Below are 16057 nucleotides of genomic sequence, written 5' to 3'. Positions count from 1 at the left end.
CAATATTTATTTAAGGCACAACTGTTTTGGAACTAGATGCTCACCTCTATGTTTCCCTCTGCTTTTAACCTGTTAATTAACCCATTTGTGGTAATAAATTCTCTGGAGGTGTATATTATATAGCTGGTAGTAGCCATTTTTAATAGTGTGCTTTTTGTACTATGTGCTGTGCCTAAACATTAACTGCTGTTAAGGAATTTGCTCAACCTAGCCTGTTTGTTACTGCCTTCTCAATGTCAAATAATTCAAGTTTTATTACTAGAACAACCTGTGATTTCTGCACTGTCTTAGATACATTGTGTTGTGATTACTTTTTCTAACATTATCTTATTTCTCAACTTCTTTCCTCCTGTATTAGCTACTCCCTGGATATACCCTGTGTTTTTGCCTGGGTGGAATCCCTCCGCTAACTCTGCTACTGTATTTTTTGCCAACTACCCTTGGATCTTTCTAAAACCTAGCCTTCTTCTGCAACCCTCTACCTCAAGATTCAAGAAAGTATGTCTACCTATATGTTGGACTCGTAATTTGTAACAGTTTTAACCCTGCTAAGCTATCTGTTAGCTCCCGGTCAAGCTTGCCAGCAGCAACCCCCCACCCTTACTCTTTTATTTCCAATCCCTCCCTGACCTAACTTTTTATTTAGCTTGAGATTTCTCTCCCTCTAGTCTTTTTTTACTTCCACAGAGCCCCACTGAATATTACTGTAATCACTGCTACTGCCCACTAGATGTCACCCTTTCCCCATTAATATCTTTTGCACTAGTTTTCTATTTCTATCCTATGTTGCCTATTTCACCCCTCATATTCCTATCCCTTTCTTCTTCCACTCTTACCCTATCCTCCTAAGCTACCCTACTTACTTGGCCTCAGCTAGCTTTCTCTGATAATTTTTCCTTCCTCTTTGGTTTACTCTGTATATCCCCGCTCCGTTCGCCCTGCGGGCTCACTCCGCTCCCCACCCTACCCCCAATTCCCACCCACCCCCAGGGGTCCTAACCTTATAGCTCTATGGTCACACCCCTTATCCTTACCTTCCTATCCCTCTCTTTCCCGCTAAAATTGAAACCCCTCCCACATATATACCCCCCTTTCCTCCTCCCACCTCCTCTGTTATTACTTGCCCACCTATCCTGTGACTTGTATCCCCCCTTCTTGCTCTGTTATCCTTCCACCTACATCCCTCAAATACTTTACCTGCCTCTCCCCTTTCTCAACCCTTTAATATTCACAGCTCTCCTCTTTCCATACCCTTTAACCCCCCCTAGCTCTCCTCTTACACTTATTGTATTATATACCTTACTACCTCTATTACCCTCATCTTGTACCCTTACTCTAGGTAACCTTTATTCTGGTTTCACTTCTAAAATGGCTCCCCATTTACCTACATTCCTTATAGTTTCAGTATTACTCCTAACTACCTTATTTTCAGCTTACCTCATTACCTTCTTTGAAAACTCACTTAATATCCACCCCCACTACCCAAAGAAATATACATCTTCATTCTTTACTTCTCTCACGTCATTCTCAAATGTTAATTCCACCCCCAGCTATCTTCTACCTAAGTTTCATAGGCACTCTCACCTAAACTATGCTACTCTCTCAGATAGAAAAATAAAACTACCTTCTCTTCTTAAGAGCAAATTCACATATAAACCTGAAAATCCCACCTTACAAGATGGAGACATTCACCCCAACCCTGGCCCCGTACATCCCTCCCCTCAAGTATCTAGACCAGGCTCCAAAAATACCTTCCTCATAGGACATCTTAACATACGAAGTGTAAACAACAAAGTACCCTACCTGCATGCCCTCCTTGACACACACGGTTTTGACATTCTCTGCCTAACAGAGACATGGCTTAAACCAGCCACTAAAGATACTGAAATTATACCACAAGGCTACAATATACTTAGACTTGACCGATCTAAATGAAAAGGTGGTGGTGTAGCAATTCTATTTAAAAATCACCTCAATATCTCTACCCTTCCAGCCTGTCCAACCCATGATAGTAAAGTAGAAGCCATAATCTCTAAACTCCTATTAAATCCTAAAAAATCCCTCTACATCATCTGCATGTACATACCTCCAGGTGACAACATACCCATCTTAGAAGACTTTCTTAGTTGGGTTTCCACCAACTACCCTCAAGAAACCATAATTCTCGGTGACTTTAATATTGATTGGAATACTATTAATACTGAAAATCCATCCTCTCACATAAACCTAAATGGTTTTACCCAATCCATTACTTCTACTACAAGGCTTAATAAGCCCAGTAAGAAAGAGAGTATCCTAGACTGGATACTCACAAACAAAGTCAACATTACTTATAAAGTAGGAACTCTGCCAGACGACCTCAGTGACCACTGCTTAACCTATATTACAAGAGAAAAGTCTGAGTGTCTAAACCCCCCTAATATAAGAAAAAAGCTCTCTACCAAACACTTCAAAATAGACCTTTTTCAAAATGAACTCAAATATTGTAATTGGAACCCCTTAAAATCACTTCCACTTAAAGATGCAGTTTCATTCTTTAACTCCACTTTCCTGGCCATTCTTGACAAACATACTCCAGAGCGTAGCAGTAGAATGAAAGCTAATACAGCCCCTTGCCTCTCTCTTGAAACTAAAAAACTAATGCTCTCTAGAAATAAGGTCTGGGCCAAATGGAAATGCCATAGAAACAGCTCTGATTTTCTCCACTTCAGCCAGCTTAGAAATCTTACCAAAAAAGCTATTATCACTGATAAAAGAAAATACTACTGTGAACTTCAAGACACTAATCTCAATAAGCCCAAGCAATTCTGGTCATCAGTCAATAGACTCCTTTCACCAGGAACAACCAAAACTCCCTCCCCCCTTGATGCTGACCCTGACACCCCTTTCCTAACTGCAAATGCTTTTAACTCTTTCTTCTCCGAAACTATTCAATCTCTTGTGAGACAACTGAATACCAACAACTTCTATCCCCCAAATAATCTAGTAGATTCTTCTTACAACTTTTCTCTACAACCTATCCCTACCTCCTTCATCTACAAACTAATTCACAAACTGAAACCTTGTACCCCCTCTGCTGACAAACACCATTCTCTTTATCTTCAAAAGACTGCCAAAGAAATTGCTTACCCAATATCTATACTCATTAATAGGACAATCCAAGAGGGAACCATCCCTGATATCTGGAAAGTCTCTCATATTATCCCGCTACACAAAGGTGGTAACTCTATTGACTACTCTAACTTTAGACCAATTGCTCTTCTGTCACCCCTAGGAAAAATCATGGAGAAATGTATTCATCAGCAACTTGTACAGTATCTCTCTTTACACAACATAGTAGCTAATTGTCAACATGGCTTTAGACCTCATCACAGCACCACCACTGCCCTCCTTTCCTTTGTAGACACCATCAGTAAGAATCGTAACAATAACCTTCTCTCTTCTGCTCTATTCATTGACCTCTCCAAAGCCTTTGACATGGTCAACCACTCTTCTTTAGTCCACATCCTTGAATCCCTCTCATTTGATAACCTTGCCATTAAATGGTTTAGTTCTTATCTGAGTAACAGACAGCAAGCCATTCTTTGGGATAACCACATCTCTTCATTACTGACCATCTCCATCAGAGTCCCTCAAGGCTCTATTCTTGGTCCACTTCTTTTCTCCCTCTATATTAATGATCTTCACACTGTAATCCCTCAAGCTACCTGTATTCAATACGCTGACGACTCTACCATTATATGTTCAGCTTCTTCCTCCTCAGATTTAATCCCACTAACTCAAAATATTTTTAATACAGTAGAAACATGGTTTACTAGACGGCACCTCCTTCTGAATGCTAAAAAAAAAAAACTTCTCCTCTTCTCCCCTACCACTCGAACCTCTCCACCAAACTTCACCATCTTGTCTAACAACGCCACTGTCATCTCTCCTGACTCCACAACTAAACTGTTAGGAATAACCATCGATAATAATCTGACTTTTGATCATCACATCAACAACACCATCAAATCAGTTAACAGAAAAATAGGATCCTTATACCGTATTAAACCTTTTTTAACCCCAACTACCAGAGCTACTATTACCCACTCCCATCTTTTATCCACTTTCTTTTATGCCTCACCAATCTTAACCAACCTTAAGAAAACCAACCTAAACAAACTAGCTACCTGCTACAATAACATTGCCCGCTTCGCCACAAGTAACCCTTTCAGAACCCATCACTGCCATAACTTGAAACTTCTAGGCTGGCTTGAACTACAAAACTACCTTGCAACCTCACAACTCACTATTGCCCACAAAATACTACACCAACCTGATAACACCCCTATACTCTCACAACTCTTAGTCCCCTATAGCAATCTTACCTCCCTTTGATCCTCCTGTAAACTCTTGGCCAGTTCTATTAAGTCTAACAACTCAGCTGGCGACTCCTTATTCACTAATTCTGTAGGTAGAATTTGGAATCTCTTACCTAGGGAAATTACACAGATTACTTCCTTACCCCTCTTCAAACAAAAAATTAAACTATACTTCCAAAACCACTGGCTTTGTTCTTGTAGCTCACCAGACTAACTTCTCCTCTCCTTATCTCCCTCTTTTCACCTACTACTTTGTTTATCTTAATCAGTCTTGCTAATACCTTTTATCCTTTGACCCTTGAACTTTTTTCTCTCTCTAACCTTCTCCTTTCTTTCTCTCCCCCCTCTTCTCTTTGCCTTCCCTGTCTCTTTCTTTCCCCTATCTACTGCCTTACCTCCTCTTCCTCTCTTCTAACTTGTGTGACACCCCTCTTCCTTTTTGTCCTTTGTCCCCTAATCTCTCTCTGTATTCTAATATAATTTTTATTTTTTTTTCCAAATTAATATCCTCTCTAATTGACTTTGTATTTTTTGTCATTATACAATTGTATGGTTGTCTATTTTTCATTTTTTCTTTTAGATTTTATCAATTAATTAGTTTTTCATTAACTTGTTATTTTGTTGTATCTTGTGTGGAGCTTTTCTCCCCGGGCCTCTACTGAAAATGGAAATATATCCAGCTAGACTAGCCCGGTCAACAAATGTAAAATAAAATAAAAATAAATAAGTAAAATAAAAATTTGACAGTGGCACATGAGTGTGTGTGTGTGTACACAGTCAAGCTCAGTGGTAGCTCTACATATGTGTATGTTGGACAGCTTTGGACCATACATAGCAAAGTAGACAGTTCCCCATCTCTAGCCCCAAACACGGGAACTGGCTCTGACAGTAATTGCACTGGCACCTCCATGCCCAAGGTCAGAAGTGGTGCTCATACCTGATGGTGACTGCTGTCTGCTGGGACTGTGTCCCCCACAGGGCTTCCCGGACCACAAGCCCATGGCCTGCCACATCATGGTGTGAACAGCACACTCCCCTCCATAGTACTGGATGTACTGCCAATACAGGAGCGTGAGTGTGCACAGCCATGTGGACTCTCAGCAGATGGACTTGCTGATCTACCTCCAGGGGTTTGACTCTCAACTCCAACCACATATTCCAGCACAGAAAATGTGGGGTCCAGTAAAGACACTGTCTCAGCCCACCATCCGTCCACTGCATCAGTGAACCAGTCCAGTGTGTCCCCAATCTGGTGGAGGCAGTTATGGATGTCAGACTGTGTTGCATCCATAATCCTAAGCATACATCTGGTGTTCCATTCAGAACATGCCAGTGCCTCCATGATGGCCTGAAACATGTGCCGAGTGACCCATGGTGTGACACCTGCAACAGATGGTGGAAGGACAGCAGGAATGTGACACCTGCAACAGGTGGTGAAAGGACAGCAGGCCTCCTACAAGCACCCCTGTCAATCCACCTGTGTGGGACCTCACCAGCTCTCTGGCTATGGCCAGTGTCTACACTTACTGGAGCCATATTTGCCACACTTTCCTGTTCAATGTCCTCACCCTCTGACTATCCAATATCTGTGGCCTCTGAGGACAGGAAATGTGTGGGCCTACAGACTGTGTATGGTGACATGGGGGGCAGAAGAGGGCTGTCTACCTCTGGGACAGATTCAACCCCTGACACCCCCACCTGTGCCTCACTATAGCCACCATCATCGGAGTCTGAAGAGACAATGACATCAAGTTGCGCAGGGGACAGACACCAATCCCCATGGTCACCTGCAATAACAAAGAAAAAAGCAGTACATTAATACCTGCACTATTGTGTACGAGAAGCCTCCAAGACTCGTAACAATGAAGACTCACAACTGGATTAGCAGTCTAACAACTTTCTTCTCTGCTTTTTTCCACAAAACACTTCCTCGAAACAAAATACAAATTCAACTCAGGACCTTTATAACAATCACTTGAAGTAAATCAAGTAAAACATGACCAGTAATATTTCATCATCATCACCCCTTTTTCCCATTTTTCCTACATGGGGTTGGGGTATTGTGTTAACTGTCACCAACTCTCTCTGTTCAGTTCCACACTCCTGCCTTTTTCAACACTCATGCCTGACTGTTTCAGATCTTCTTTCACACAATCCATCCACCTCTTTGCTGCATGTCTTCGCTTCCTCTTACCTTCTTCCTGTCTGTCCGAAAATCTCCCTCACCAGATTATCTTCTGATTTTCTAAACATGTACCCAAATCACTGTAATTTGTTTTCTTTGATCTTTTCTGCAATTTAAGCTACTTTGGCTTCTGCTCTTATGTCCTCATTTCTTCATCTGTCCCACAGTGTGCATCCTATCACCTTTCTCAGGCACTTCATTTCCATCACCTCTAGCTTCTTCAATTGTTCTGCCTTTACTGCCCAGGTTTCTGTACCATACAGTAGTACTGGTCACACCATTGTCTTGTACATCTTACTTTTCAGCTTCTTTGGCATTCGTATGTCATAGACTACACCTGATACTCTATGCCAGTTGGCTGCAGACCCTCTGATTCTAGCTTTGACCTCTTCATTCAGACTACCCTTCTCTTATAGGTTCATAGGTTCATAGGTTCATACTAGGCTATCTGCCCAAGGGCATTTATAAGCCTAGCCCATAGTTATGTGGCTTTCGCCCTCCCTTTAGTTTGAATAAAAACTATGCCTATTATTTTGCTGTGCCTCTGTCAAGCAGTGACACTGAAGTAATCCCTGGGGTATATCTGCGATCTCCCATCCATTGGTCAAGATTCCTCTTGAACAAGGCCAGCGAGGTGCTCTGCCTCACATGTACCGGGATTTTGTTCCACAGCATAGGGAGTCTCTGGGTGATGAATCTGTCCCTCCAGCACGTTCTATTTATAACCGTGTCAAGGTTTAAGTCTCCCGCCCTTGTGGTTCTGAGGGATCTAGATTTTTTGAGGTGAAGCATATTCATCAAATCTGGGTTTGACATGGCCTTATATGTCAGGCACAGGTCACCTCTGAGCAAGCGGTATGAAACTGAATAGAGCTGGAGTTTTTTCAGTCGGGCAGCATAAGACATATTTTTGAGACCCTTTATCCTTTTGGTGAGGAACTTTTGGGGCCTTTCAAGCTGCAGCAGGTGTCTGGTCAGATACATTCCGAACGGGGCATTGTACTCAATCATAGGTCTAATGAGTGATGAGCACAGGGGGACGATGACCTCCCTTGATCTAGATGTGAATCCCTTCATGATCAGGTGGGCGATATAGAAGGTTTTCCTAAATACTTTAGCAACATGAGTGTCAAACGAAAGGCTACTGTCAACCTGGGTCCCCAGATCCCTGATGACTTTTTCTGTGCTCAGTGGATTGCCACCTATATGGTAGCTAGGGGTAACCTTGTTTTTCCCGAAGGGTATGACTATGCATTTTTTGGCGATTAACTTCAGGCCATGGCTCTGGCACCAGTTATCCGTTTCTGTGAGGCCCTTCTGGAGGATATCTGTGTCAGATGTGTTTTTGACTATGGCGCCCAGTTTGCAGACATCTGCCATAACCCTCCTGTGTTTGCTTGTACCTCAGAAAAGTAGATGCTGAACAAGAGTGGACCCAGGGCTGAGCCCTGTGGGATACCACTTGTGACAGGCTTTGAGTCTGACATGGCTCCAGCAACTCTGACCCTGTGGGTTCTGTCACTTAGCCAGTTTGCAACCCATCTTGTGATGTATGGGTTTACATTCAAGCTGATGAGTTTTTCGATGATACCTGAGTGGGGTATTGTGTTGAAGGCCTTCGCCAGGTCGAGGTAGGCTGTATGGACTGCCTTTCCCTCATCAATGGCCTTGGTGACTGTCTCGAAAAAGTCAGTATAAGACCACAAACACGGAAACTATTAAAAGAACAGGTATGCAGACACCTCGAAATGCAAGCCCTTCTTAAAATCCAAGCTGTACATAAACAGCACACAGCCAGTACCAGCCAACACCAATAAAAAGCGGACTTACAAAAATAAAAAACTCGTCAAGAGACAAAACCTTAACGCCAAGTTTATTAATGTAAAACAGTAATAAAAGAATTTTCACTGGAGACACTGCTACAGAGACCTCTGGAGAAGCTGTAGCAGTGTCTCCAGTGAAAACACTTTTATTACTGTTTTACATTAATGAACTTGGCGTTAAGGTTTTGTCTCTTGCCGAGTTTTTTATTTTCGTAAGTCCACTTTTTATTGGTGTTGGCTGGTACTAGCTGTGTGCTGTTTATGTACAGCTTGGATTTTAAGAAGGGCTTGCATTTCGAGGTGTCTGCATACCTGTTCTTTTAAAAGTCTCGAAAAAGTCAACCAAGTTTAAGAGGCAGGATCTGCCTTTGACAAAGCCAAACTGGGTTGGATCCAAAGTCTGCAAGTTCCCTATGTCTTTATTTATGAGTTCCATTATGATCCTCTCCATGGCTTTGCAGATAAGGCTTGTCAAGCTAATGGGGCGGTAATTTCCAGGGTCGGTGGAGGCACCGCCCTTATGAAGTGGGACCACAGTCCCCGTGCGCCACTCCTTGGGTACGTATCCTGAGGTGAGGCTAAGATTAAACAGCTGTCCTAACTGTGGGTTTAATTCCTCATTTAGTTCGTGAAGCACACAGCCGGGGACACCATCCGGTCCCATGGATGCTGTGTTTTTGCCTTAGTGAGGCCAGTTCTCACCGGGGGGTTGAGGATGTTTGGGGGCTACAATCCTCTGGAATAGATATCTCTCCTTTGGGGAGGGGAGAAGTTTGCACTGAACCTGTCAGCCAGTATGTTGGCAATGTGTGTAGGTTCAGTAATTTTCACATCATTTTGAACTAATTCTGAGCATATCTGGGAGTTTCCTCCTAGGTTTCTAACATAGCTAAAGAAGGCCTTATGATTGTCTTTAGAGTCCTTGGCGATTTTTCTCTCAAAATTTGCCTTGGATGATTTTATGAGAGCTCTTAGTTTTTTACTTATAATGATCAAAGGTGTCTCACCTTTCAAGGATTTTGCTCTATCTTGTAGTAGCTTCCTCCTTTTGTTGTAGAGCTTGTTTATGGCTGGGGTCCACCAGACTGGACGCTTGCCTTTGGTACAGAGAGTCTTCGTTTTGTTTGGGATTGCCTGATCCATGCAGTCCTGTAGGTGCTGGTAGAAGGCATTTGTAAGTGATTCAGCGGTTTGAGTAATGTTTACCACTGGCTCAGGGGCCTTAAAGGAGACCACACCAGTTTTTAGAAGTGTGAAATCGGCTTTTGAGAAGTTTTTCACTGTGGTCTTTTTTGTTTCAGGTGGGGGGATGAGGACCTCCAGCGAGATTAGTTTATGATCTGATCTCACCAGTGAGGGGTATACTTCGGTGTTGAACATTTTGATCCCATGTTCGTGATGATGAGATCAAGTATGTTTTCTCCTCTTGTGGGATGGTGACTAGTTGTTCCATGGCATTTGAGTTTATGAACTCCAGGAATCTTTGGGTTAGAGTGTTGGGCTTGAGTAGTGTTCCCAGTCTATATTAGGGTAGTTGAAGTCACCTAGTATGATGGTGTTTGGAGATACATTTATCCTCCAATGTTTTCAGGAAGGCCATGTGAGGTTCCTGAGTTTGAGAGGGTGGCCTGTAACATGCTACAAATTGCAGAGCAGTCTTGCCTATGGTTAATTGCACCTGGATAGTCTCCGATGCATCGTATGCCACCAACCTTGAGGTGTGGGTGTCCTTTATGAATATGGACACCCCTCCTTTCTTGGTGTTGTCCGGATTTTGGGGCGGGCATGATATGAGGTGAAACCTGTTAGTGCTGGGGTGCTCTCAGGAGCCTTGAACCAGGTTTCTGTCACAGCACAGACATCGATGTTCTCCATATTGGACTTCAACTTCTCTTCCCAGATACTTGAAGCTGTTTACATATTCCACTATCTTCCCTTCTATCTCTATTCTCAGCTTCCTCTGATTTCTCCAATTTGCTTCCATTACCGCCATCTTATCTGTGCTTAGTTTCATCCCATGTGCCTTCAGATTTGCATTCCATTCTCCTATCCTTTGCTGAAGTTCTGGCTAGAGTCCACCTGCACTGCCACATCATCTGCATACAGCAGTTTTGTTGATCTGTCCCCTCCAACCTGTTTGCTAATGTGGTCCATCACCAGTATGAACAGCAGTGGGCTCAGAGCTGAACCCTGATGTACAACCACACCCACTGGGAACCCCTCTGTGAGGCTGAACACTGTACTTGAGTCACTGCGTCCTTGTGCATAGCCTGCATTAATTCTACCAATGTTTCTGGGACTTCAAACCACTGCAGTACTGCCCAGATCAGCTTTCTTGGGACCTTGTCATATGCTTTCTCCAAGTCTAGGAATGCCCAGTTGGACTCTCTTCTGATCTCTAGCTTCTTCTCAAGTATCTGTCTCAATGCAAACATCGGGTCACTTGTGTTGCTCCTGATCTGAATCCAAACTGCTCATCTCCCATCTTACATTCTACAACATTGCATATCCATTTATCAATCACCCTCTCCAGAATGTTCATGCAATGTGATAGGAGTTTGATGCCTCTGCACTGCCCACAGTTTTGGATGTCCCCTTTGTTCTTGTACACAATCATGAGTATGCTTATTCTCCAGTAATCTGGGATACACCTTTCTCTCCATACTGCTATTAGTACCCTCAGAAGCCATTTCTCCCCTAGCTCACCCAGCATCTTTATCATATCTGCTGTGACATCTTCATCTTCGTTAGTGCTGTTCTTACTTCTTCCAAGGTGGGCTCTCCTTCTTCTTCTCTCATCATAGGCTGTTTCTGGGGCAGTACAGCTTCTGTTGGGTTTTCTTCATTCAGAAGCTGCTGGAAATAATCCTTCCATCTGCCTTTGAATTCCTCTGGGCTGGTGAGCAGGTTGTTGCTGGCATCCTTTATGAAGGGTGTCTGACTATCTTCTTTATCTTTCTGTCTTTGCCTTGCAACCTGATATAGTTTCTTTGTACCGCTTACTGAGTCACTTTCCAGAAGTTGGTACAGTGCCTCCAATGCCCTATTCTTTGCTATTGCAACTTCTTTCTTAAGTTCTTTGTTAACCAGCTAGTAGTCCTTCCTAGCCTGGTCAGTCTTTTTTATCTCCCACTTCTTCCTGCACTCCTGTTTTGTTTTGGTGACTTCCTGGACTTCTGCATTCTAGCACCAGTTTTCCTTATGTACCTTATTTCCATACCTGGCTTGGCCACATATCTTTTCTGTAGTCCTAACACATGCTATTTTTAGGCACTGCCATTCTTCTTCAACTCCACATATTCCCTCCTCTTCTTGGGGTGCTTGAGCCCTGAGTAATTCCTTGATCTGTTGTACTTTCTCTCCAGTCAACTTCCAGGTCTTCAGCCTGGTCTCTGTTGACCTTAGAGCCTTCTCTGACCACTGCTTGCAGCTGAGTGTGGCAACTAGTGGTTTATGCTGTGGGCTGACTGTTTCACTGGGGATGATTTTGCAATCATGAATTCTGCCCGTGTCTTTTCCTTACTAGAAGGAAGTCTACCTGAGTTGCCTGTTGACAACTCTTGTATGTGATCTTGTGACTGTGTTTCTTTCTGAACCATGTGTTGGCTACTATCAAGCCATTTGTCAGACAGAAGTCTAGAATGGCTTCTCCTTTTTTATTCCTGTTGCCCCACCCATGTGGAGCCAGGCACTCCTTTCTGTCTGTCCCGATATGTGCATTCAAGTCACCCATTATCAACACCAATTCATGTTGTCATGCTTTATCTAATAGGTCCTGCAACTGCTGTCTGATTGCACTCTTTTCCTCAGTATCACAACCCTGCTATGGGGCGTAGACTGCGATTATGAATACTGCCCTATCATTACACTGAAGTCTGACTGCCATGAGTATGTCATTAATCCTGATGATATCCCTTACTGCCTTCTGAAGCCTCTCTCTCACCACATGTCTACACCATTTCTAGCTTGCCCTCCACCTGAGTAGTAGACTCTGGATCCCAGCCAAGTGGCTTTGCTGCACTGCCCTTCCATCTCATCTCCTGGATACATAGGATGTCCAGCCTCCTCTGTATTATCATGTCATCCACTTCCAAGCTGTATCCTGTCAGTGAACCTACATTAAGGGGAGCAATTCTCAGTTTATGTTTGTCAGGTTGATTGGTTTTACATCCAGCTTTTGTTCAACAAAGCTATCCCAGGTATCCCAGGCTGGGCAACTAGACACTGGCCAGTAGCTTGCTCGGCTTTGTGGTGGGCACACACTGGCCAGTAGGAGCACATATACCCCTCCCACCATTAGCACAGGTCCCTGGCATGGGTCAGAGTAGGCCGGATCCTCAACCCACTTATCAACAGTAAAAACCCATGCCCATATTTGGTGACAATAGTCAACATGACCGAATCACCTAGAACCATATTTTACACTGTTGAGTGGCTAACCCTGCCACTGCACGCAGTCTGTGATCCGTGTTCTCCTGTCTTGAGGATACTGTGCACCACGGTAGATGCCCAAAGAGGTTAGTCTGTACAACTCTTCCCCCTATAGGGCACCATGTAGTCTGTGCTGCTGCCCACGTCTCCATTCATTGATGAATTTGAGATGGAAACACTCAGCATGTTTTTCAGACATGGGAGAAACCCCATGAGACACACGGAGAACATGCAACCTCCAAACAGGCATTGGTCAGAGGTCAGGATCTAACCTTGTACATTGTACATGGGAGGCAAAGACCTTAACCATTAAGCCATCTGGTCAAAACCTTCTAATTAATCATTATGACACTATACTTGAAAAAACAACACATAAAATCCCAGTACACCTCTCTTAGTAAATATATGGAAATATACATTTCACTGCCTAATATATTTACCTTCATCCTGTTGTATTTTAAAAGGCATTTTAGATTCCTTGCATCATTTAAATCAGGTGCCTTATCTGCGCTTAACTGTAACTGCCAAAGTGTATCTGTTTGTTGAACTACACTCCTGTGACTACCCCTTCTAGAAACCTTAAGTACCCATTCCAGACTGGAATTTAAAAACATCCTATGCTGTTTACAAACAGTTATGCTTACACAGGGCATTATTCTGGCCCTTAACTATACTAGAATATGATTGTTCCTTAACAAAACAAGTGTCATGCGTACCAGGAGCAGGACTATGGCCATGGGCAGTACCTGATGAACGTGTGAAAAGTTGAGGGTTGGGTAATGTCAGTAACACCGCATGTTGCAGCACCACAAGGTAATATGTCCATATATCTCACATTTACAGTAGCTACTGTGTTACTCGTATTGATCACAATCTGATTATGAGTGTATAACTGAGGTTAAACCCCCCTGACACCCATATAAAAGTATCTACAGCCTGACATATTGACTGCTACAGTATTACAATGCTGATCACAGTAAGCTTACCCGCACGCTCCTCTGCTGTGGAAACTGTTGCACCCACCTCCATGATGTATGGTATGATGGATGTCTGAGAGCTGCTGTGTGTGCCTAGGTACACCAGGAATTCTTCAGGTGCTGAGAGTGGTTGTTCCACTGCAGGCCCTCAATCGGTGACAGCACTATCCCTGGCTACATCTGCTGCTCTTCATCATGCAGCATTAATAATGTCAATTGCCCGATGTTGAACCTGCTCATATGTCCTGCCCTGCTGGACCATGCCATTCACATCACTGACAAGGTCTGCCCACAATACAGCCCACTGGATGGCAGGATGTGATGATTTTGCCTTAGTGCTTGCAGTATAATTTCATTCTCCACATCCTAGAAGGGTGTATGGTATCTACAGTACATAATTCCTGAAAGACAACAAAAGGAGAACACATTACAGGATCATGTATATGGACATACTCTATGTACAGATACAGCAAGGCCAAAATGGCTGGCACTGACCACTGCTTGCTCACACATGTCATACTCCACACTGTGTAAACAAACAAACTGTGTGGATACAACTGAGATAGCAGCAATAGTAAGGTATTCCTGTGTGTGCAATGACAGTTACTGCTGTATTATCATACAACCAACTACTGTGGTGTGTCCCCTATGGGCAATCCCTTGATAATATGTCATACAAACAATGCTACATGAATGGCAATGTGCTATTACAACCACTATAAATGGGCAGTCTAATGAGACAAGTGTGCCACAATGACAAAAGACAATGCAACCTGATATGTTGTGCTGGACATTACTGGGGTGAGGAGACTACATTGTCACAGAGGGTAGGTCTGCTGCAGACACCTTTACATAGAGATGGGTGTGCTACAGGCTGCAGCTACTGCTGCAGGTAATAGACATAGGCAGAGAGTGTGAAGACTTTGGTGGACAACAAGCTGTAGGCTAACTGTGTCAGCCTTGTTGTAGAGCCAGGCCCAAAGTGAAAGTACCCTCTACACTCCAGTGAAGGCATGTGTTTAAGGTATGTATGTTAGGCAATGGTATCAATAACAGAGTACTAGTCAACATGTTTGGTGTGTCCTTGAGCAAGATGGGGTATGTATATATATATATATATATATATATATATATATATATATATATATATATATATATATATATATATGTAGAACAGAGTGTGTGTAACTTTAAGAAGCATTTCCAGATGTAGGCACGTGCATAAAAATAGTGAGAACATGCAGGCAGCAGTGCCATTTTGAAAGAGCAGCCAGAGTGTTAACATGCATGAGTGTAGTAGTCAGTCTATTTATAGGTTTATTTAAGTTTAAGTTACTAAGCCTCAGTCCTGATGTGTTTGTGTGTAATAAAGCTGCTTGAACCACACCCACAACTGTTCATCTGTTTTACCATGACCAGACAAGTGAGAAGGTGTCAGAACGGGATTGAGAGTGCAACTTCTTCAAATCATAAAGTGCAGAGTTAATGGTGAAGGTATATTGAACAGGTTGAGTGATACAGTGCTCAAACAATCAAAAAGGGCCAGAAATTAACTTCAGGTAACCAAAACTTGCACAGATGATTTATTTTGCAAAGAAAATTAAACGGGGTATTCATAAGGCACAAAACACATTATTAATCAAACAAGTAGCACAAAACACATTATTAATCAAACAAAAGGCACAAAATGCATTATTAATTAAACAAAGTATTTGAAACTATGATATTTGAAAAAACTATCAGAAATATTTATATGGGGCTCAGAATTACCTCCAGTTTGCATAACGAGCATGTTTAAAGTAAAATGAGCACAAAAAAAGTACAATGAGCATGATAAGAAGTTAAATGGACATAAGGAGTACAATAAAAGGGCAAAATAAGCTTAAAGAACATGGTGACTGCATGTTTTTTAAAGACCTTATTTTGGGCATAAACTACTATTTCAGATTAACCAAAGCCATTCAAAGCATAAGTAGAGTTGTTCGAAGTATCTCAGAGTGTGTAAAGTGTTTGCAGAGTGTGTGCTATACTGCAGTGCAATTATTTCACATTTTGCTGTGTGCAAAGTACTGTTATTTTGAAAAGTGCAGTCAAAGTACAGTTATTTCGAAAAGTACATCCATTTTGAAAAAAAATCTTGTGTTGTATACAGTTTATTTGCAAAGTGCATTAATTTCAAAGTGTTTCTTATTCTGAGCTTCTTCTGCTGTGTACAGCTTGTTCACAAAATACACCACGAAGCTGAAATTTCCACGCAGGGGCAGTGTAGCCACTCCTGCA

This window comes from Protopterus annectens, chromosome 1.part1, assembly GCF_019279795.1.
Source record: "Protopterus annectens isolate FY-2018-M chromosome 1.part1, PAN1.0, whole genome shotgun sequence".
Taxonomy (NCBI): domain Eukaryota; kingdom Metazoa; phylum Chordata; order Ceratodontiformes; family Protopteridae; genus Protopterus; species Protopterus annectens.
Note: the sequence above shows the minus strand (reverse complement) of the source record.